General features: G+C 39.6%; 2 long non-coding RNA genes across 4 annotated transcripts in view; one reads left to right on the top strand and one right to left on the bottom strand.

Annotated features, from left to right (window-relative positions):
• The first annotated feature begins 6,889 nt into the window (after positions 1–6,889).
• LOC115422104 (uncharacterized) overlaps positions 6,890–21,846 on the top strand; it is a 32,539-nt gene continuing 17,582 nt past the window's right edge. For 2 of the 3 annotated variants that reach the window (XR_003935788.1, XR_003935787.1), the window contains exons 1-2: positions 6,890–6,952; positions 13,312–21,518. This is a non-coding gene — a long non-coding RNA (uncharacterized LOC115422104). The remainder of the gene's footprint in view (positions 6,953–13,311; positions 21,519–21,846) is intronic. The other variant, XR_003935789.1, reaches the window with a different exon arrangement.
• On the bottom strand, positions 8,639–20,330 carry LOC115422105 (uncharacterized). The gene is made up of 3 exons (XR_003935790.1): positions 20,227–20,330; positions 13,113–13,169; positions 8,639–9,687 (listed from the first exon to the last, which is right to left on the bottom strand). It is a non-coding gene; the product is annotated as an uncharacterized LOC115422105 (long non-coding RNA).

Raw genomic sequence — 21,846 nt, 5'->3', positions numbered from 1 at the left:
CAGGCCCAGAAAAACGCATGCAAACACACAAACACGTACACACAATATTTACAATACTTAGAGTATTTGGTGACGGGTTAGAGGAGGCGTGACTGACCCCCTCAGTCATAATTAAGAGCCTAACAGAGCAGAGCCTTTAGGCCTTTAGGCCAGCTGGGGGCCCTGCCCAGACACACTCCCTCAGACTATGTTGTTTATGTTTCATTAGAGCACAATTATATGTCGCATCCCTCTTTCTCACCGTCTCTCACTCTCTCCGACTTTCCCTGATCCTTTCATGTGTGTCTTACCTCACTGTATTTTACATGTGCGCTCGTACACTTGTGCTTTTTGCTCTTGGCAGATTCAGAACAGAACAGTGTGTGCCCAGTTCCACCGAGAAACAATATTTGTCCCCCCCCAATCCTTATCACAGGTCAAACAAGCCGCAGAGGCCCTTCACTCTGCTATACATACAGAGAACCCAGAGAACCGAGAAGGGAGGGGGAGGGACAGGGGGCAGGAGGAAAGAGTAGAGGTAGGTAGAAAATGAAAAAAAAAGACATGAGTTAGAGATGAAAGAATGCTGCTGAAGGTGTAGAATGAGGGAGGATGGGGAGGAAGAGGAGGAGGAGTGCCTTCCAGTAAGGAGTGGACAGCTCTTCAACTCCAGCTGCTTTACTGCAACACCACAAAGGACGGGACTGTACGAAGAAAAAACTCAGAATCACAATACTTTATTAATCCCAGTCGGAAATTATTGGATGTTATAGTCGCTCCATTCAAGATAATAAAGTAGCAGGAAAGAAATGATCACTACAACAGAAAAAGATAATGAAAAATAAATACTTTTGCGTTGACCCTTGGAGAACCACGGGTCATATTAATACCAATATCTAGGGACTGAAGTTAGTAAATGCATTGTTCCTGTTTTTGTTTGTTTGTTTGTTTATTTTGAATATAACATTAAAACCAAACAACAAAAAGATTTATATAAAAAGAAAGGAAAACATTCCAAAAAGGAGTGGGGTGAAGTTTAACTTACAGTCTCCTGCCCCCTTACCCCATCCTTCTACCTACCCTAAATTCCCATGTCAGATCCCATAAGTAACGCAACAAATCCTACACATAACAGACTAAATTCTAACTTTTTTTTTTTTTTTACTGTTTTAACTTCATTTCCTGTCATGCAGCGTGGTATTGCGCTTCCTGTCAACCGTCATGGGCATAGCAGTGTGATTGTATTCCAAAATTACTAATATCTCCTAAAATATTGGTCCTGTCAACTTGCAGAGATGTTTAATGTGGAGACGGAACTATTCCTCAACTGTAGGTACCAAATTGGCCAGGTAAAAACGTCTCAATTTCTCAGAACTGTACAGATACACACACACACACACACACACAAACACACACACACACAGTCTGAGATCTTCCAGTATTATGATATACATATACAAAGCTCTAAATATGCAGATATACTGTATGTATACATATTGCTCTGAATATATATACACCAAATATACATATTAAAACACTATTCAGACACAAAATTAGAACAACAATTTGTACAGTATGTACTAGACAATATATTATCAGCATAATAAAAGAAATATACAAAATAAGTGTGCAAAATATCATTGTGTATGAAAGAAGAGATTCAGGAGAGAGCCTGAGAAAGGAAGGAAGGAGGAGAAACAGGTGTGAAGTAAAGTTGGGTTCAGATTTGGTGGTCTCCTAATACCAGAACCAACAGGTGACCAGACTCCAACCGAACACATGGTCTGTCAGTGTCATAAAATGATGCCTTTACACCTATGATTGCCTCTTTCCTCAGTTGGCAGGGAATGATGGAAGTCAATAGAAGATATACAAAATCCACAACTTTATCATTTTTAGAATTGGTTAGGGTTAGGAAACAGACCTATAGGAAGTCCTGGTATGTGTCTTCTAAACCCACCCAAGTGCTTTTAGTGTCTTCAAAGTGTATTATGCAGATTTCACACCCGCCTGATGTTGAATGAGTGACTCTTTTGATGGAAAATAAATGAAATACGCTGTCTGTGAGCAATTTGGATTCATGCCAAAAGCACCATGACTTGATAAGCACATCTAGAACTAATGATATGAAGTGTATTTGTGGTTCAGAAATGTTGAGGTTGTACTTATCTGTAATCTAAACATACACTGGCAGCATTTTAATGGATTGTTGAGGTTACACATCGCTTCATTTGTGGTGTTTGAACTAAATATTAAAGACAAATTATGCATGTAATTCTGAGCACCTTTGTTGTTTGATAGAGATATAAAAGGAAAGTGAAAATATTACCCAAACCCTGACTGCAATAGGGAATTTTTACTGTCTTTTTTTGTTTTTTGATATATTATATTTATTCATGCATTAAATTATTTTCTACTTGTCATTTTTACATTAAAAGAAAGATACCAAAGCTTCCACACATGTAAGAACACAATACGTAGTCACTACAATTAAACACATAAGGTAAAAATTAGACTAGTTCTTGTCTCAAAACTCATTTTAGATACAGTAGCTGTAATGATTAATAGAGAAAGGCATCTGCTACATCAAAGAAACATACAGCATATCATTTGTAAACTGGAAGATTTAAGGAGTGTACTTGAAAATCATGTCTATTTCCTGGGAAAGTCTGCTTTTCATTAAGTCTGTCCATGAGAATGTATACATCAGAGTAATATTAAGAGTGGACAAACACTGCCATGATGTTTTATTATCAGTTATCAAAAGAAATTGGACATAAGGGACAGAAAAGGAAGAGCAAGAGCAGTGAAGGAATGAGTTTCCATGATGCATCTCTATAAGGAGGTGTGTCTGTTGGCCAGTCTGTCTGTCATTCCCAAAATATGGGAGTAACAGTTTGACAGAAAGTTGCAAAATTAGCACAAATGTTCACTTTTTAGGTTTTAAAGGTCAAAGGTCAAGGCTAGTGTAACCTCATGTCTTTATTATAATGAATGCAATGCCACAGGAGTGGTTTGATAGGATGTTACAGAAAGTGGAAAAAAAAACATTTGCCATTTCTCAATACCAAGAACGCAGAGTACGGTCTTGCGAACTTGGCGGGTCTGGTCTTGATAAGAACTGTTTTAGAGAACGTACTTCTTAAGAACGCAGGTCTATCTGTAATTGGAACAGCTGTATACTTGTGAACTTTCCTCCCTGTCACTGCTGTACTTCTGCCATCTGCTTTCTAACGTATTTCCCTCGAATCACCACAGTCACTCAATTTGATTTCAATACATTTGTACTAGTATTTACATGTCATTTATACATTTTGTATATTTTTCAAAACTAATACATTTCATTGAATCCCATATCATGATAATAAAGATGTGTTTCTTGCTATTCTGCCTTTCGCTCGTGTTCTAACATTATATCACATCATCTCATTATGGTCATCTACTCAATTAAACATTTCTGAATTAAATTTTCACAGAAGCCACTGTGGCACAAAGTGCATCTTGGGATATTTTGCCAGCCAAGTGTACACGAGTCACCAACCAGTGCATCCTTGGTTTAAGCTAGCAGACAAGAACAACAATTGGGTATTCCACGTGTTCTTGGTTTACCCAAACTTTCAAATGGAACTGTATTGGGCTGCGACTGATGACGTTTCACAAGAACACGAGAACGGAGAAACAGACAAGAATGCGTATTGAGAAATGATGACGGCCTGATCAAAATCAAGGTGTACAAGTGTATTTGCATCAGTTATTAATCAGTATTGTAAAAAGATACCCCCAAAACCATTCCCAAAATGTTTCTTTGTCCATCTTATTACTAGATCTTGCAATCCTCCAAATTTGAAGAAAATCGGATAAAAACTGATAAAATGGCGACCCAATGAGCGTGAAAACGTGCACAATTTTATTGTTATAAGAGAGCAAAATTATTGTACATAATGTTTTGTAACACAATAAATAATTACTACTCAATTCTTGTGTCTTTTTTATTACAAAATACACCCAAAACATTGCTTTTCATTTATTGATCATTTTTATTGAACAGCTGTTTGATTATCAATTCTTATTTTAAGTATTAAGACAATCAACCATTTTGTTCTGAAAACCCTTCTTTTACAGCCCTTTAATTGTAATAACAGAATGGGAACCTGTTATTTAAGTATTATTATGACTAAATATGCACAACTAGACAGATTTCGGTATGCTCCCTGGCTGCAGAAAATTTGGAAACAATGTGGCAAACGGATGTTTACGTCAAACCGCATGTTTTCAATGGCGAGTTGTTCACCAAAATTCATGTAGTGTCTGTACACCAATATACTTCCCTCAATAATATGGCGTATATGCCTTATAGATGTATTGTTATAACTTGTTCACAAATGTTTATTTACTCCTGTACCAGGAAGACTTAGTTAAAGATCTAACAGAGATGTGACCATGTGATAAGCCAGATTTCCATTCCAATCTGGTAGAGTCCATACACCATATTCAAAATATGTGGGTCTAATTTTATTGTTTCTGTCAATATATGGAATTTTTCAGCACGCATGCTTTGGACACGACATCTATGCAATAAACAATGCATGATTATCCTGAGTACTGAAACATTTGCATATCTTTGTAGGCATTAAATATGGAGGCTATTAGGCTGTAGTGTCCGTACACCCAATAATTTCTGATTTGACAGGGGTACAAGCCTGCAAAATTTTTAGTAGACACCTTAATACAAAAATATTTTGGACTTTAAAAGAGAAATATCAGACAAATAAAATGGCCTGTCTGATTTTTTGATAGAGCATTATTATTTTTTATCTATATGTGCACTCTCTCTGGTACCCTTCATTGTGATCAGGCTGTGAGTAACTTGGATGCACTATTATCTGTAAAATTGTGGCGGTCAAAGGTCAGAGGTCAAGGTAGCTGTGAGCTCATTTCTGTCCATAACTATGAGTGCAATATCTGAGGAATGCTCCAAGGAAATTTCTTCTTATTTGGCACAAACATTCTTTTGGACTCAAGGATGAAAAAAGTACATTTTGGTGGCCATTGTTCAGAGCAATAATTGCTAGTAAATGAGAGAACAGCATGTTTATGATGCAAGCGCGGTGAATGAATTGGGTTCTTGTTGTCTCTACCCAGAGCTATTGAGGAGTAATTAGCAGCATTTAAGTGAATATTTAATGACTTATGGTTTTTTTACCTCCATTGAACACCACCATTGAACACATCCACTGGAGTCATTGGGTCTAGACACGGTGTTAACCCCATCCAGGACCATAACTGATCCACCCAGCATTAACACACTCACAATGAGCTACTATAACAGGAAAACACCCACATCAGAGGTAAAATATATTTCCATTCAAAGTGGGTTGATTTGGGGATAATGATGGGAAACATTTACCACAAAGATACCACATCCCGCTGTGAGCTTTAGCTTGTGAGTCAACAACCACAGGTGGCAAAGTTAAAATGCAAAATACTGTTACCATAGCCTGCAGGTTTGCATAACAGTCCAATCTTTGTGTGTCAAAGAGATGGCAGAGAGAAGAGGTTATCCCCAATCCTGTACTGTCTTATCTGAACAGCAGGACAGATGTTACAATAGACAGACTAGATCTTATCCTTCCTATCAACTGTCTGTGTTCTGTTTAGTCTCATGTTACGTACCTTTTATTTGCTTTATTGTGTCATGTATTTCCATCTGAACCCCATTTTTGTTTCTCCTGTTTTTTTTTTTTATTTACTATTTCCTTTGAGAACGGAAAGCCCCCTCAGACAAACAGCCCCAGACGCTCTCCAATACTCTCTCTCTCTTTCTTGCTTCAGCAGACTATGTAAACACATTGGGTGGATTACAGCTGGCCTGGTAGGAGAGCAGTGGGATATAGTGTGTGTCTATGTGTGTGTGTGTGTGTGTGTGTGTGTGCAGAGGTGTGTACATATTTATGTGGGAGTGTACAGCCATATGCGTGGTTGAATTAGGAGTTACAAGACATCCACCGAAGAAAGGAATTGTGCAATTTTGTGTGTGTTTGTGTGTGTGTGTGTGTGTGTGTGTGTGTGTGCGTGACTGTATATCTGGAGTGGGGGTGTTAAAAGCCTGAGACACTGAGGGACTTGGACACTAGTGAGGAGGCTTACAACGTCTGGAGCTTGTGGGGGTATTGAATGGCTCATTAAGTTTGTATGCATGTGTGTAGTTGTGTGTTTTTGTGTATCAGCAGCTGTGGACGGCAGACTCAGCCATCGCCGCACCGGAAAACGGGAGTTGGCCTTACCCAATCAAAGAATTCGTAAATCAAAGTTGCTCTGTTGACCAATGCTGTGTATTTTTAGCATAATGTGTTAGATTTAGTGTGTGTGTGCGTGTGTATGTGTGTGTGTCCGCGTGTGTGTATGTGTGTGCGTCGACACGCCTCTCTGTACAGTTCCACAAATTTCGTGTTTGCAGAAGGAAATACCTTGACAGGTTTTTGGAACAGCCAACTGGGTACCCCCTCTCCATCTCCCACTTTCCTCCCACTCTTTCTCCATCTCCTCTCTTCCTTTGGTGTAGTTTTTGGTGTTATTTTACACTCACACACCCTTCCTCTGGCTTAGAGCAACACCCTCCCTCCCCATCACTAGTGTTGTGTAACTGCCATTTGGTGATCAGAAAACTTAACATTTGGAAGATGGAGTGAGAAATTATTGTAAATCTCATTCTGTGACTCTATTGATAGTCATACGACACTTGTTAAATCACTGAAAATAAATTCAACTTTCCTAAATAGAGCTCTTTGTCACTGTTGGTCTTTTTTAACAGAAAGAAATTTTTAGTCAAGGTTTCTGTGGATTTATTTATTTCTAAAACATGTTCTCACTTGTACTATCTTCTCTTTTTATGCCTACGCACCGACGACAGCCGGAGGCATTATGTTTTCATCTCTACGCACATCCGTTCATGTCATTCTTCTGAACACAATGGGTGAGAACATTTTTATACTTTTACGGAACTTTCTCTTACTTTTTTTGATATGAAGAGAGAACTCTTGTAAGTTCAGAAAACTATAAGTGACCGACATAAACATGATCAACGTTACCGGCTGTGTCAACCCAAATTATGTTTATAGGGTTTTCCAAGTTAAAATTGCATCAAAGTTATCAAATATAAACTAATTTAGTGAAATAAAATACCTAAAACCGATCTGGACCACTCACAAATTGTGTTCTTACCTAAAAGAAAATTCATAATGTGAAAATGAATGAAGGTGGCAAGTTCTTATAAATGATTTGCATGTGGAATTTAAGAATACGTTGTTTTTTTAATATGAATGGGTCTTGCATAAGCTTCAATATCACATGAATATCTTGTGGAAATTTTCTCAAAATTTGGCCCAAAATTTGTTGGGTTGGGGGAGGGATGGGGTGGATATTGTATTTATGTTATGTGGAAAATCCAAAAGCATTGTTTTTTCTTGTGTGACTTTGTGTGACTTATTTATTTATTTTTTTTTTTTTTAAGCTTGATTCTAATAAAAAGAATGTTGGAAAAAAAAACAATTGGCCCAAATATTCACTTGGACACAAGGATGAACTGATAATAATAACAGTGGTCAAAGGTCACTTTTCCTGCCATAACTTAAGAATTCTTACTGTAATTACAGCAACATTTCATACAAATGTAATAGAAAACTGTGATTTTTTTAAATTTCCAAAAGGTCAAAGGTCACTTTGACTGTGATGTTATAATGAGTCTTGACCAATATTTCAACACCATAACTGAGATAGAACTAGTGATTAGAAACTGTGATAATGTATCTATAAGACTTTCTTTTGTTCTGTCAGGATGAAGATGTCGTGAAACATCCACTGTGTAGATTCTGTAGCATTTTTGCATCACATCTGGGTGCTTCTGTGAAACTGGGTTCATTTTGGTACCTTGCACTTTGCCAGCTTTTTAGACCCAATAATAAAAGAGAAATTTAGACATATTTCCCTCCAGGATGTACCTAATGACACCCTCAGATAATGCAAAAAAATTATGGTCTTGCTCTGAGCCATCCCAAAATTAATGAATTTTTAATAAAATATTAGGGCCAAAAATAAGACCAAAATTGGGACATGAAAAACTACCTAGGCTGTCAGTGCATTTGATCTGGAAAACGTGGCTTGAGATGATCTTATATACCACCATAAATAAAGACACTGTGTTAAATTTGTCGATAGTGTTTTTTCTAATCCAGACATGTGGGTTTTTCATGAATCTCAGTCTCATTCCAGGATTCGTGTGTAACCCATCGTGTCCACTGGAGTTACATGCAGAACCTGCCCATGTAAACACATATAAATTGCGAGTGATTTTGCAACAGCGGTCATTTTTGTGAAACACTCTGCCTTGCCTAATTAGTTTGAGTCCCAAAATGTACCTGTGAGAGAATGAAAGGATATTCCAAAAAATAGTAGCATGTAATTTTCATGTCCTTTTTACAGTGTTACATGCAGGTTTTGTACAAAACATAATATCAAAATAATATAAAAATGTGTTTTATCTGAAAAATAGTTTCTCTTTTATCTCAGTGAATATTTATTTTAAAACAGACCCAAAGTGCTTCCAAACTTGCCTCATAACATTAGTCTACATCTGGTTTGAATTTTTAGCCCCTCTGTCCTGTTTTTAGGCACCAGTTTCACAGAAGCACCCATCAATATTATATTTCAAGTATTGTCTATCGTCATGCGTACAACCTTTGCCAAACATGAACATTCGTTTCTCAATATAGTCACAGGCTATTATAATACATGCAACAGAACAAGAACAACAAAGCTCTCCTGTTCCTCTGGTAGTGGAAAAAAATGTTTTGTTGATATTGAGCCTAAGCTGATTGTTGTTGCTCTACATTTACAATGCCAAATAGCAGATTGAACCAAATCCGTCGGCTATCGGGATATTAAATAAAAACAAATAGGAGTACTATATGATTGAAACTATTGTCTTTTTATTTCCTTCTATTGTCTCATCAACTACTAGTTTGATTTGATGTGGTTTTATTGTATAAAACTACTGTCTATTGCAGCTTTTCTGTTTTTTACAACTATGAAGAACTACTGTCTCACTGTCAACTTGTGAATATACACGTTTGGTTTGAGTTTTAATGTATGGCTTATGTACTTGTGACAGTGTTGATAAGTGTTTGTGTGACTTGGAAACCAAAGTTTTCCTGCAGGACACTTTATCAGTCCTCTGTACCCCTCTGTGAAAATAGTCAAAGTGAACACTGCATGTTTCTCACTGGAAATTATCCACGGAAATCATACACGCCAATACTGGGACGACTTCCAGGTTTCCGTACCTTTTATTAAATTCATTCAAAGTCTTCACAGCGTAGATCATATGAGTTTGGACAGACATGGACCTGATCTGCAGCTTGACTTTTTGACTTAAACAAACATCCACAAGGCAGTGATTCTAGTTTCTTGCTTTCCTCACTTTCCCTCCTGCCTCTATTCTTAACTCTCTTTCACACAATCAGCGTTGACAGTTTAACAGCAGAGAGGAACGCTCTCGCATATGTCAGTGGCAGACGTGTCAATGTCTCCTAATGATGAAAGGTGACATTCCACAGAACTCGCAGAGACAGGAAGTGCTGCTCAAAGGCCTCAGGAAACAGGAAGTAACCAAGGATGAGCTGTTCAAGTCACTTACGGTTACTCATGAGAAGTCTTAGGAAGTTGTCATATGGCGAGGTGATAGTGGAGAGACAAATGCAGAAATGAATGAGAAAAAGGATGAGAAGGAAATTTGTGGTGAGATAAGGGCTAGGAGTTTTAGTTGATGATCAGAGGAGGGGGGAAAAAAAGCAGAAGCTCCATGTGAATGTGATTCAATAACTGTTTTTTTCCGTTTTATTTTAAAAATCAGACCTGAGAAATGAAAATGAAAGTCAGTATTTTGGCACTGTAACCCCTCAATGTAACCTCATGGAAATAGAGTGTATGTACATGTTTTTCACTCTACAGAACAGCTCAGATAGTATATAGACTGCAGCAGAATACGAAATAGAAATAGAGAAATAGAGAAGTAAAGTGTTTGCATATTACCATAATGGCTCAGTCGTCTCAAGACCTTTTCTCTTTACTTAAGTTGTCTACTTTATGTATTAAGGGATATTTGGATAAACTGCCATCCATGGCTTTGATAATGATATTGTCTTTCATATAGACCAGGGGTGTCAAACTCATTTTGGTTCAGGGGCCATATTTAGCCCAATTTGATCTCAAGTGGGCCAGACCAGTAAAATAATGACTTAATAACCTATAAATAATGATAACTCCAAACTTTTCTCTATGTTTTAGAGCGAAAATCATTAATTTACATTATGAAAAGGTTTACATCTACAAACTATCCTTTCAAAAGATGTGAATAACTTGAACAAACTGAAAAAATAAGTGTAATTTTAACAATATTCTGCCTCAGTTTCTCATTTACACTTGTACATTATAACTTACAGATCACAGTGGATCTACAAATACACACAAAACATTGAGTAACAGACACATTATTGTTAAAATTGTACTTACTTCTCTTAAGACATGTCAGGTTATTCCCATTTTTTTTGCAACATTATACTTTGTTTTAGTGTAAATACATGAAAATATTTACATTTACAAAGAAAAACATTTGAAGTTGTCATTATTTATATGTTATTATGATTATATTTTACTGGTCCTGCCCACTTGTGATTGAATTGGTCTGAATGTGGAACCTGAACTGAAAGGATTGTTAATATTTTAGTGTAATTTTTGCATTTCACAAATTCATCCTGAGGACCGGATTGGACCCTTTGGTGGGCCAGATTTGGCCCCCGGGCCGCATGTTTGACACCTGTGATATAGACTGAAAAAATCTGCCTATAATTTGATCTAAACTGAGGATTATTATCATGAAAAGATCATTTACCCAAACATAGTTTTACAGATTTTCACATATGAACTCACATCACTCACAGTCAGTGGTGGAAAGTACTTTCAATGTAGTATTTTACGTACAGCTGCAGTGCCTGATAGTTTTATAGTAACTAGGCAATTTCAGCATATTTTAACCCATAAGGACCCAGTGCTACTTTTGTGACAGTTCCCAAATGAATTGTCATCTCTATGTTTATTATTTCTTAAGATTTATCACCATTTATTTTAATATCATGCACTGTATTTTGCATTTTAAAGTGAAAATCACCTACTTTCCTATATTTAATTTACAGCTCATATAGATGTCCATAAAAGCTCAGATTAAAGTTGAGGGTTATTATATCAAAAACAGAGACAACTGAAGAAAAAGTGACTTTACCAGTAAAATATATCATTAACTGAACATAAACCAAGTATCATTTATCAAACTCCATGGGTTTCACTGCTGAATCACTGTTGTAGATGACGGTGTTTTTACATTCACTACGGAACCTCTGAATGTCCAAATGGGTCATATCCGATGACCATGAAAAGATGAAAAACGGTATTTTACACCAATTATTTACATGTATTGATAGGATTAGTCGGTCAACAGGTATTAAACAAATGAGATCAGTAGATGGTTTTGGTTGCTTATGTATGTTTGGGTCTTTATGGGTTAATTTAAGTGGCCTGAGGGAACATGAGATTCCTGTATCTACATTTTGTCTATGTTTCGAGGCTGTAGAATATCTACTCTGTGCTGTCCGATTCAATCACAGTTGTTTTCAGACAGGTAGGAGGGTTCAATACCTGATTGACAGCTGTAATTACCAATCACTTATCAGATTCTGCCCGACGCAACCTACTGCTCAACTCCATCGCTTGATACAGAAGCTTGGAAAAGTGGCTTCGCGTTTCCATAAACAGCATGAAACAACATCATATTATTCAGTCATTTATACTTGGACTGAGAGGAGGGAGCTACAGAAGGAAGAACTTTATTTTCAACTTCTGGCATTTTCCCCCTAATTCTGACCCAAAAAAGCACAAATTTGACAAACATGTGTTTCAGTTGAATATTGCTATTTTGTGCAACTTTATACCTCCACTCCACTATGTCTCAGGGGCGAACGTTGCATTTGTCAGTGATACAGATTAAAGTTTTCATCTCCTTCCTGTCCACTGAAAACCACATACTGTATTTCCAAATGTTATTAAGTATTCCTTTATATGCTGAGAAATTTCTGTCTGAAAAAAAGTCAAATGCATTGTCCCAAAGCTGAACACAGACCTGTCTTTCTGAGTCCATGGAGATATGTAGTACTCACAAGACAGCGAGAATACAAACACACAGTCGTGGAAAAAATTATTAGACCATCAAAAGTCATCAAAAACAATGGTTATGCAATCAAATACTAACTCCTGTGTGTATCATGTGACTAAAACAGACAAAAGAAAACATGGAATGCCTAAAAGCACTGTTTTTGACAGTACAAGGCCATAGCTATTGATGTAAGAACTGAAGTGATTTCGGTTATTATCAAGAAAATATGGAAAATGGCAAGATATCATCATATCCATCCAAACAAATGTACCTTTAGTTGTAAAATGAACAAAAAACTGAAGAAAACAAGGGGTGGTCTAATAATTTTTCCCCTGACTGTATGTTGACGTTATAGAATGTGATGCATTATATAAAACAGCCTCAACAGTAGTAAAATGAATCCAAATACGCAATGGTAAAACACTGACAGGGACCATTGTACTGGAAGTTTTAGACGTTTTACTTTTTATGTATACTTTTTCTTAAATAAGGTTTTGAATGCAGAACTCATAGTTGGAGTAGGGCATGTATTAATCCTAACATTTTTCAGTAGCCCTGCCTCTGCTACCAGGCATAACTGGGAAACCCATCCTGTCTGTAAATACTCCAGTAAATGACTGATAGTGTTACTGACAGAGAGGGACGACTGAGGGAAGATGAGGTGCTGTTGAGCGCTGGATGGATAGCACAGGGTGAAATGGGGAAGCGGGGAAATGGCTGCCTGCCAGAGCCCAGCGCCAGGTGCAGAATGTAGGGTAGAGAGGTGTCCTTCCTCAGCTCCCCCGTGGAGGGCACCAGCCCATACCGAACATCCACTGTCCCAGTACCCTCTACTGCTGCTAGGCCACTCCTGGCACTTTTCCTCTGCACTCACCTCAGCTGTGTCTCCATCCTGCCCTCAATTGCTCTCTGTTTCCAGTAGAAAACAACTCTGCACCAAACAGAAGAAAAAGATTGTTTCAATTAAATGGTATGCGCTGTATGCCACAAATCACACACATATGTTCTCCACTAACAGACTCTCCTCCCCCTCTCCCTCCTCTCCCCCCTCTCCCCCCTCTGTCTCTCTATAGGTTGGACAGTGCCACAGTGAGTTTTATGGCTCATGTGTGTTGTGACAGTGTGAAAGGCACAGGAAGGAAAGGCTGCGTTTCCTCTGATGCTCCTGCCCCTGTGGACCAGAGGAGATAAGAACACACACACACACACAAACACACACACAGCATTGAACAACAATCACAACACAGATCCACGCTGCCTGCACTAACACCCCCTCCCTCTCCATCTCCCCCGCAGATCAACTTCCACAAGGCTTGGCCTTAATCAACCCCCACCCACCTCACACATCACACAGTTTTGGTTTGTTCTCATCTCAACATTTTTTTTTTTTTTTTACTTCCCGGTCCAACAAAAGTGTTGAAATTAAAAGCCATGAGTCTAGCACTGATAGCTTTCAAATAGTTAAACAATCACTGCTCAAGTTCTCACTGAACTATTCGGGTTAGTGAAACAAAACACAAAACAGTCATCGTGCCTGCTCTGCATAACAGACCGTTTGTTATAAGAGAAGCAGGTGTTCAGATCGTCTTTACCCTTTCATTGGTTGATTAATGTGTGCAAGAAAGCCACTTCATTCAGTAATAATTAAAGGACTTCCATGAAAGTGTGAAGTGTGTTGTGCTTTCCAGGGTGAGACAGCCACTCAGAATGTGTGTCTATGTTATTTTCTGCGTCTGTATATGTGTGTCTGTGTGTGTGTGTGTGTGTGTGTGCGCGCACGCTGACGTAAGCCCCTCTATCTGATGATGCCCTTCTAATCCCCACAGTGATGTGTCATGAATATGGAGTTTAAGACTCAAATCCCCAGGGATACACAGGCTATAGATAGCTTGCTCCTTCCATACACACACACACACACACACACACACACACACGAGGTATATACACCTTCAGCAGCTGTCCCAGTCCGGCACACACAGTGCACACACCGCTGCTGACCCCCGTGACGTTAAAGGGCCAGAACAGGGAGAAGCCAGAAAGAGGTGATTAAGAGGAAAGTAAGAGTCAGAAGGATCTCACTGGAATGAAAATAACTGAGAAATGCAGAAAGTAAAGGATGTGCTTATAGAGCTTATGAAGGGCTGTTAAACATCTACCAACTTTGCGTATTTTTGTCATTTTCGCCACATTTAAGACCAGGAAATGTCACAATATCACTAAAAAAAGTCACAAGCAGATGAAACATTAACAGACAAAAGATTATAGAAAGTAGTGTAAACAAATTCCAAAGGTTATAGGGAAGCGAGAGCGAAACAGAACAGCAGAAAAACTGCACAAACTAACAAAAGTTGCTGTAAACAGGACTCCCTGGTCTGTCTGTGCTTTAAGTAATATCACAAAATGAATAAATTACACTTGTTCAGATGTGCTCACTTTTAATATACAGTCAAATAAGGCGGTTGAGATAGTCTGACTTGATGGGTTGAATGACTTTTTTACATCTTTATGATTATCTGATTGTGTTTCGGAGATAACGCTGCGCATTTAAGTCTTAGTACTTACCACACAGTCAAAAGTGTCCCATATGTTTGACACCTAAATAAATAAACTAAGTAAATGCCCATCACATGAAACAATATCTCCAGGTAGGGATCAGTTGCATGGTCATCCTGATTACTAATCTTTCTTTCTTCCTTTCAGTCAGCTATTCAATAAAAGCCCAATAAAGTAGTCCCAAAAGTACTGTCACAACCAATAGAACTGACTTGAAATTTAAAGGAGTTGAAGGATTTACTAGATGTTTTTTGGGCTGTTGATCATATCCAGAGATTTTCATCCGTAGACGCTATTTTCACAGAACATATGTCACTCTAAAAGCTGAAGTTCAAAGTTTACTCTTTACTATGGAAACAGTACATTTTAATAAAGCACAACGATTCCTTAATATTGAATTAAACACTATGCAGGGCACTGCATAATGCCATCGTCCGACCACATTTAAGTCGCAATGAAACCATCAAAGTCGCAAATAGATGAAATTACCGGCTACTGTGAATTTGTTTGCGTGCGCTTATGTCTAAATGTGCGGTATGAATTCACTCTAGGCTGAGGAGTACAGGAAACTCTTTATGTTTTATTGAGAGCAGTAATCTGAAGGTGTGGTTCCTCAGATTATTAAAGAAATAGTGAGTGTGACCTCAAACACACACAGATTAAGTGATAAAAAAAAACGTAATGTAAGTATAATCACACTCTCTGCTCAGCTCTGACAGGCACATACACAACTGCACACACACACACACACACACACACACAGACACACACATATCCCACCACGCCCCAAAAGCTTGCCAACCCATATGGCTTGGGGATAATAAACCGAACAGCCAGCAACACGTCTCCTGTGCTCCGGAGCCAAAGAAGCCAAAGGAATGCACATCCCTCCAGTTCACTCCCTCTCTTTATCTGCCTCTCTTTCTTCTTCCTCTGTGTGTTTGTCATTCTCTGTCTTTTTCTGTTCATCTCAGAGCACTGAGTGAAGGACCCTCTGTTACAGTGAAGAAGTATGCCTCGTACGAGTGTGTGTTGGCATCCGAGTGTGTGTTTGTGTGTTCGAGTTGTGCCAAAGAAACCAGTCTGACGAGTCTGTGAAGAGCTTGCCCTTGGGATGGAGGGAAAAGGGGAAGGGAAGTGGGATGGAAAAAGGGAGGGAGTGTGAGGATGAAATGAAAGGGAAAATAAACAGTTATGTGAAGGAGAGAGGAAAAGGGGGGGAGATGACTTCGAAAAGAGCGAGAGTTTGGCTCAGAAGAACTTGCTTAGTAGAGTACGTAGCATCTGCCCTCTAATCTCTGTTTCTTAAATGCCAAATGTGAATGTGACCAAACACACCTCTTACCCCCCACCTTCTTTGCGTCTTTCTTTCTCATTCCCCTTTGCTCTTCTCTTCCCAGGCCTCCCACCTCTATGTGTCTCTGCGGTGCAGTGGAACAGCCAGCGAGGCCTGCGGCAGGAGTGCTAAGCCTGGGCCTGGATTTGGAGCATGGCTGCTCTCGGTTGAGCGGGATCCAGGCCCCCTGAGGGCTAAGGGGTGGGAGCGGAGGGTGGAGGGTGGAGGCTGGGGGTAGGGGAGGGTAGGGTAGGGGTGCAGTGGAGGAGAGGGAGGAGAACAGCGGCAGCAGAGGCAGCAAGCAGTACAGTTCTGGATCACCTTCAAAGAGCTCCAGTCCCAACGGATAGACTGGATTCCTCTGTGGAGAGAGGAGTAGAAAAGGGGGAGGGTATGCGGGGAGAGAAAGGAAAGAGACATGGGAGACATGAGACAAGGGGAAAGTGTGAAAAGAGAAAGGAAAGAAGTGTTTTGTGTTATAACTTCTCCCACTCGTTCACTCTCTCTCTCCCTCCCTCTCTCTCTCCACCCGACGTGCAAGCACTTGCCCTTCATACAGCAGGCTATACTGAGATGATCTATCTGTGTGCCAGAGCAGGGAGACATGGGAAATCTGGCCCGCACAAAGAAGTCGTTGTGCCTCCCTGGAGCTTCCTTTAGGGGCTGATGTGTGAGTGTATGTTTGGATGTTTGTGTGTGTGTGTGTGACATGGATGAGTAAGGGTTTACCTTCTCAGGTCCCCCACCTACCAAAAGGTTCTCCTGACACAGGTATAAGTACACACACACACACACTCAGTGGCAAATGCACCTTCAAAAATCCAAGGACATTGCAGATTGTCATCCACAGGAGTCTCATTCTTGTGCGTGTGGTGGGTGACTTTCAAGCTCTGCACCTAAATAAGCCTCTTACACAATGCAAAAAAAAAGGCTATGACAATTTAGTACAGCTCAGATTTGTTCCACCGGAGTTGTGCGTGTTCCCTTTCTGTAAATGCGTGAGGAAGTGGTACGTTTTACTTTGCATTTGTGCATGCGTGTGTGCATGCGCATCAGTGACAGACCTTCATCCTGAGTCTGGGTCAGCAGTTTGTTTAGCATCAATTAGAGGCTCTGTGTTCCTCAACGCAAGCGTGAAGGGAGAATTAACGTGCAGTGGCACATTCCCACCAGCATATTATTTCACACAACACCTCAGCTGGAACAGTCCTAGTGCATTGTGCATGTATGTATCAGTGCAAGTGTGAGCGCATATAGGTGTGCATGCGCATATATGCAGATTTGTGAATTCGCAAAGTGCTTCACTGTTCTATTTTTTCCATTTCTTCTTCTTCTTCTTCATGCTTTCCTCCCGACTTGCTCTTCAAGGACTACGGTTTGACCACAGCCATTTCCCTTAGCCTCGGCTTTGCCTAGCAACACACAGCACATAGTTTCCATAGAACATGCATTTAATGGGGGAGAAGATATATAGATACTGGTGAAAGTCTCTGGTAAAGACAACTGTGTCTAAAGATTTCCTGCTCTGCTCACAAAGTTTAAAAAACACATGTTCAGTGGCTTTGGTACAGACTTGTCTCTTAAAGGCGTGTAGTGGAAGAATGAAGGGCAGCGTACTGAAAACATAACTGAAATCATTTCTACAACATTAAATACAGGGTATGACCATAATAAGTGAAACACCATGGTAATTGCTTTGGTCTGTCGTGGCGGGTTGTGCTTTTATTGTGTTGGTTTTGGTTTAGCTTTTACACAAAGAGAAACTCTTATTAACAGAATGATTCAATGTGATCATCATTGAAACCTACCATCTTTCATACACTAGCAAAACAGTTCAACTAGGACACGATGTTACAGTAAGGAACTCCACTGGGTTAACATTTCTTTAAAAAAAAAAAAAACAGAAGCCAATATTTTAAAGTCAAATTAGTGCTCCGATTTTTCAAGTCAGTCACAAGACTCAACAACAGCAACAAAAACAAGTTGAAAACATTACTTGAATAATAATTTATTTATGAGAACATTACAGCATTCTGTCTTACCTTTGCCTTCATTACTGTATGTTCAAAACAATCAAAGTTGGCAAGCGACTGTAGCATGTTCCAACCTGTTAGCTAGTTTTCACCCAATGTGCACACACACAGGTGACAAAATTAGAGGAAAATTATTAGTGTGCCATAATTAATCTGCTCTTGTAATTCTAGTATTTAACCTAACACCCGATGCTTACATTAAATGATTAAGTAGTGATATTCATATTATAGGTCCAAAGCTGAAAATAAATCTGAACTCAGCTCCATTACCTTCAGGTCCTGTTGGCTTTAGGCCAGGGTGCACATTTTAAATACCTACATGTACTGTGTGCTCAGATAGGATGTTGCCATATTATATTATTATGTTTTTAAATAACGCACCTGAACACACACTAAAAATCATCATCATTTTGAAGCATCAACACATCCAGACATGTTAATAGAGCCATTGTTTTTCTTTGACAACAGCTTCCAAGAAAGATATGCATCATTCATGATCATTTAACATTATTATGTTAGAAGTGATTAAAACAAGCCTAACCCTCTTAGGGATTATTGGATTGAATTCAGTCCAGGAAATGTACCACACACAGGCACAGCTTTGCCAAAATCCCTCAGTTTGGCAGTATTTACATTGCTTTTTTCCTTACTTTGATTACACTCTCTGCATAAATATCGACTACAGTTTCATTTCTTTTGTGTCCTTTTTGTGTTCTTTGATGGGGGGATGGGATGTCAGTGGGTCTTTGCCAGGAGAGAGGTTTCCTTGCTTTGCCAAGGTATGCCCTCCTCCCTGTCTCGCATGTGGAGCGTTGCTCTATACTTGCTTGTAAATAGTGAGATAAGTGTGGTTTACCCGTAGCTGGGGTGTAAGGTGCACTCAGCACCGCCCTGACATGTCTGTGCCAAAGCCCAACAGGGGTGTAATTACCTGAGACTGGGTCAGCACTTTATCCGGGGTAAAAATACCTGCCTACTTATAGAAGGGGAACAGAGAGGGCAGCTCCATGCAAAGGGAAGCCTGTCTTCACACATTCAGCAAACGGCTCCTCTACTGCACTACTGCTTTCTCCAATACCCCTTTTGAAGAGTCGTATAGTGTTACTTAATAATCTGTCACGGGGACTCTCAGACGAGACCTTTCCATCTTCCTCTTTACGCGGCTGCGACGGACTGACCTACAAAACACTTCTACGCGCGTCCAATATTCCACTCTCTACTTTTACCCGCAGCCGACTTTCTGTCCAGTACCTTTCCACACTCTCTGTATTCCCCTACTCCGCCCCTTTCACACCACATCTGTCTCTCTGCCCTCTGAGTCAAGGACGGAGAGGGCCAAGCAGACATGCAGAGGACAGCTCTGCACCAATCAGGAGACAACAAGAGCTTGTGTCAATTAAATGGTATGTGCTTATGCCGCAAATCACAGACACATGTTCTGTTTTCCCCTCCCACCCTGTGGCTGTAGCCTCTCTTCTCCACCACCTAATGCAGCGTAATCATCCTCATTACCTAATGAGACCCTACTGTACACACAAACTCTCCTTCGCTGCTTCTACATTTCACTCTTTCACAAATACACGTGTGTAAAGTGCTGCCATATGCCCACACAAAATTGTATAGCCTACACTGTAATAGACATCCATCTGAATCTGTACATACACTCAACTATCAACACTGTGCCTCTCACTGCCACAACACTCTAAAGCCTCTAATGCCACAGTAATACTATTGTAGTGTGTATTATCAACAGGACAGTGAACACTGAATTAGGCTGGCAGCTGGGGAGGGGAGAAACCCCTCATTAGCTCCCTTCAATGTATCTACTTCCCCTAATCTCTTACAATAACATAATCTCTTTAAAAGTGCTGCAGCTTAAATCCAATCTGCCTAAAACCTGACACGTGATTGAGGTCAATCCTCAGTAAACCCCAAACTGTGGGGTCCACTCACAACAACCCCCAATCGTGTAAGCTACAGTATGTAATGTATTGCATTTATGGTTTGCTTAAGTCAGTATTCATGAGTGTTGCAGTACCATAAAGCACACACTTGAAGATACGTACGCCTTTTCCTGAGTCAGACATTTATCTTCTTTCACCAACAGCCTTCAGTCAGCCTGGCCTGCCGCCTGACTGTTCCTCTGATCCCAGTGCAGTTTGTATCCTCTCACAGCCTTTATTCTATCTGACCCTGGTAGCACAGAGCAGCTCTGCTCTTTTTTATTTTTTGATGGTTTTCCATAGTGTCTCTTGCCTCCAAACCACTTACAGATGTTGGCAGCGGGGAGCGTTGTGGCAACTCCAAACGAGGAAATCTAAATAGAGATCAGGCTGTAAAATAAAAAAGAAGGAATGGAGAAAGGGAAAACAAGAGGAAAGCAAGAGAGCAAATGTGTGAATGGGTAAGCAACGAGCAAGCATTAGTGTAGAATTATTGGAAAGAGTATAACATACTTACCTGGAATTCAAGAGCAGTGATTAGGGGCAGCTTATCTTGCTTTTGCTGTATGTAAATACAATTTACAGCTGTTTTCTTAATGTTTTTCTTATGATCACATTTTAGTCGAAAAAACTGAAATATCAGCAGAAATCAATTAAAAACATTTTTTTATCACTTAAAAGAAGTGATCAATGTCAGTCAACAACAAATAAAAAATTAACCTGAGCAACATTTAACAAGGACCATAAATTTCCTGCTAAATTCAGCTGTGTTTCTATACCTGATAATGGATCCTCTTAAAATTCTATATGGTTCAAAACCACAGCTTCGTACTCCCTTTTCCACTTACTGCTCCCCCGGCAGGTTTTTCCATTAAATACAACATACTGTGGCAGGCTTTAGGACATAAGAACCAACCCCTCAAATTGGAATTTACCGAGGCCTACTGGAAAACAATTTTTCTGGGCAGAAGGTAGACTTGGCCTGGCTCTGCGATGGCAGCTCTGTTACCTCCCTCCACCTGTTTTACAGGAAGTAGCCTTGTCCCGGTGGATCAGAGAGGAAATGTGTTGAAATGCCACATCCTGCTCCGAGCTTAGAGTCAGAGTTCACTGCAGCTAATGCTTATTATGTCCAGACACCTCCTAGGGAGAAACCAGTGCAGACAAAGAGAAGAGAAGTGGAGGTATGTTTGCAGCCATGCCACTCCCTGTGCTGTGATTGTAAAGATGAGTGACCTGTCTCTCCCATCTCTCCTCTCCCCCCTCCTCTTCCTCTCTCCCCTGCACTTTATTTATTAATGGATCCATTCAATTATTTACCTCACATCTTAGGGCGACAACAGGCCAGAGAACAGTACACAGGGTGGAGATGATACAGTACACATCCGCACAGCACGCAGACGCTACTTGTGCAGGTACTCGATAGAGTTAATTGACTGGTATATTATATACATTATCTATAATGTACTTGTGAGAGGGAAGTAATGTTGATAGACAGTTTAACCAGGGTAATAGGCCTCAAACGGTGGTCGATGAGGGTTGCAAATTGCTCGTTTAGTCCAAGAAAAGAGTGAGATCCTAATATTAAAAGGTTTTAGCCCGTAAAAAAACAGCTAATTCTTATATATGTGAGCAAATTTACAATTAACTGAAATCATTTATTGCCTTTGAAATTATTATCCATTCAGTTATTTGTAACTTCCCTAATATTTTGACATAATTGGTTCAGATTACAGTTTTGCC

This window comes from Sphaeramia orbicularis, chromosome 7 (assembly GCF_902148855.1).
Source record: "Sphaeramia orbicularis chromosome 7, fSphaOr1.1, whole genome shotgun sequence".
In the NCBI taxonomy this organism is placed as follows: domain Eukaryota; kingdom Metazoa; phylum Chordata; class Actinopteri; order Kurtiformes; family Apogonidae; genus Sphaeramia; species Sphaeramia orbicularis.
The sequence above is the reverse complement of the archived record's forward strand: the minus strand, read 5'-3'. Positions and strand labels throughout refer to the sequence as shown.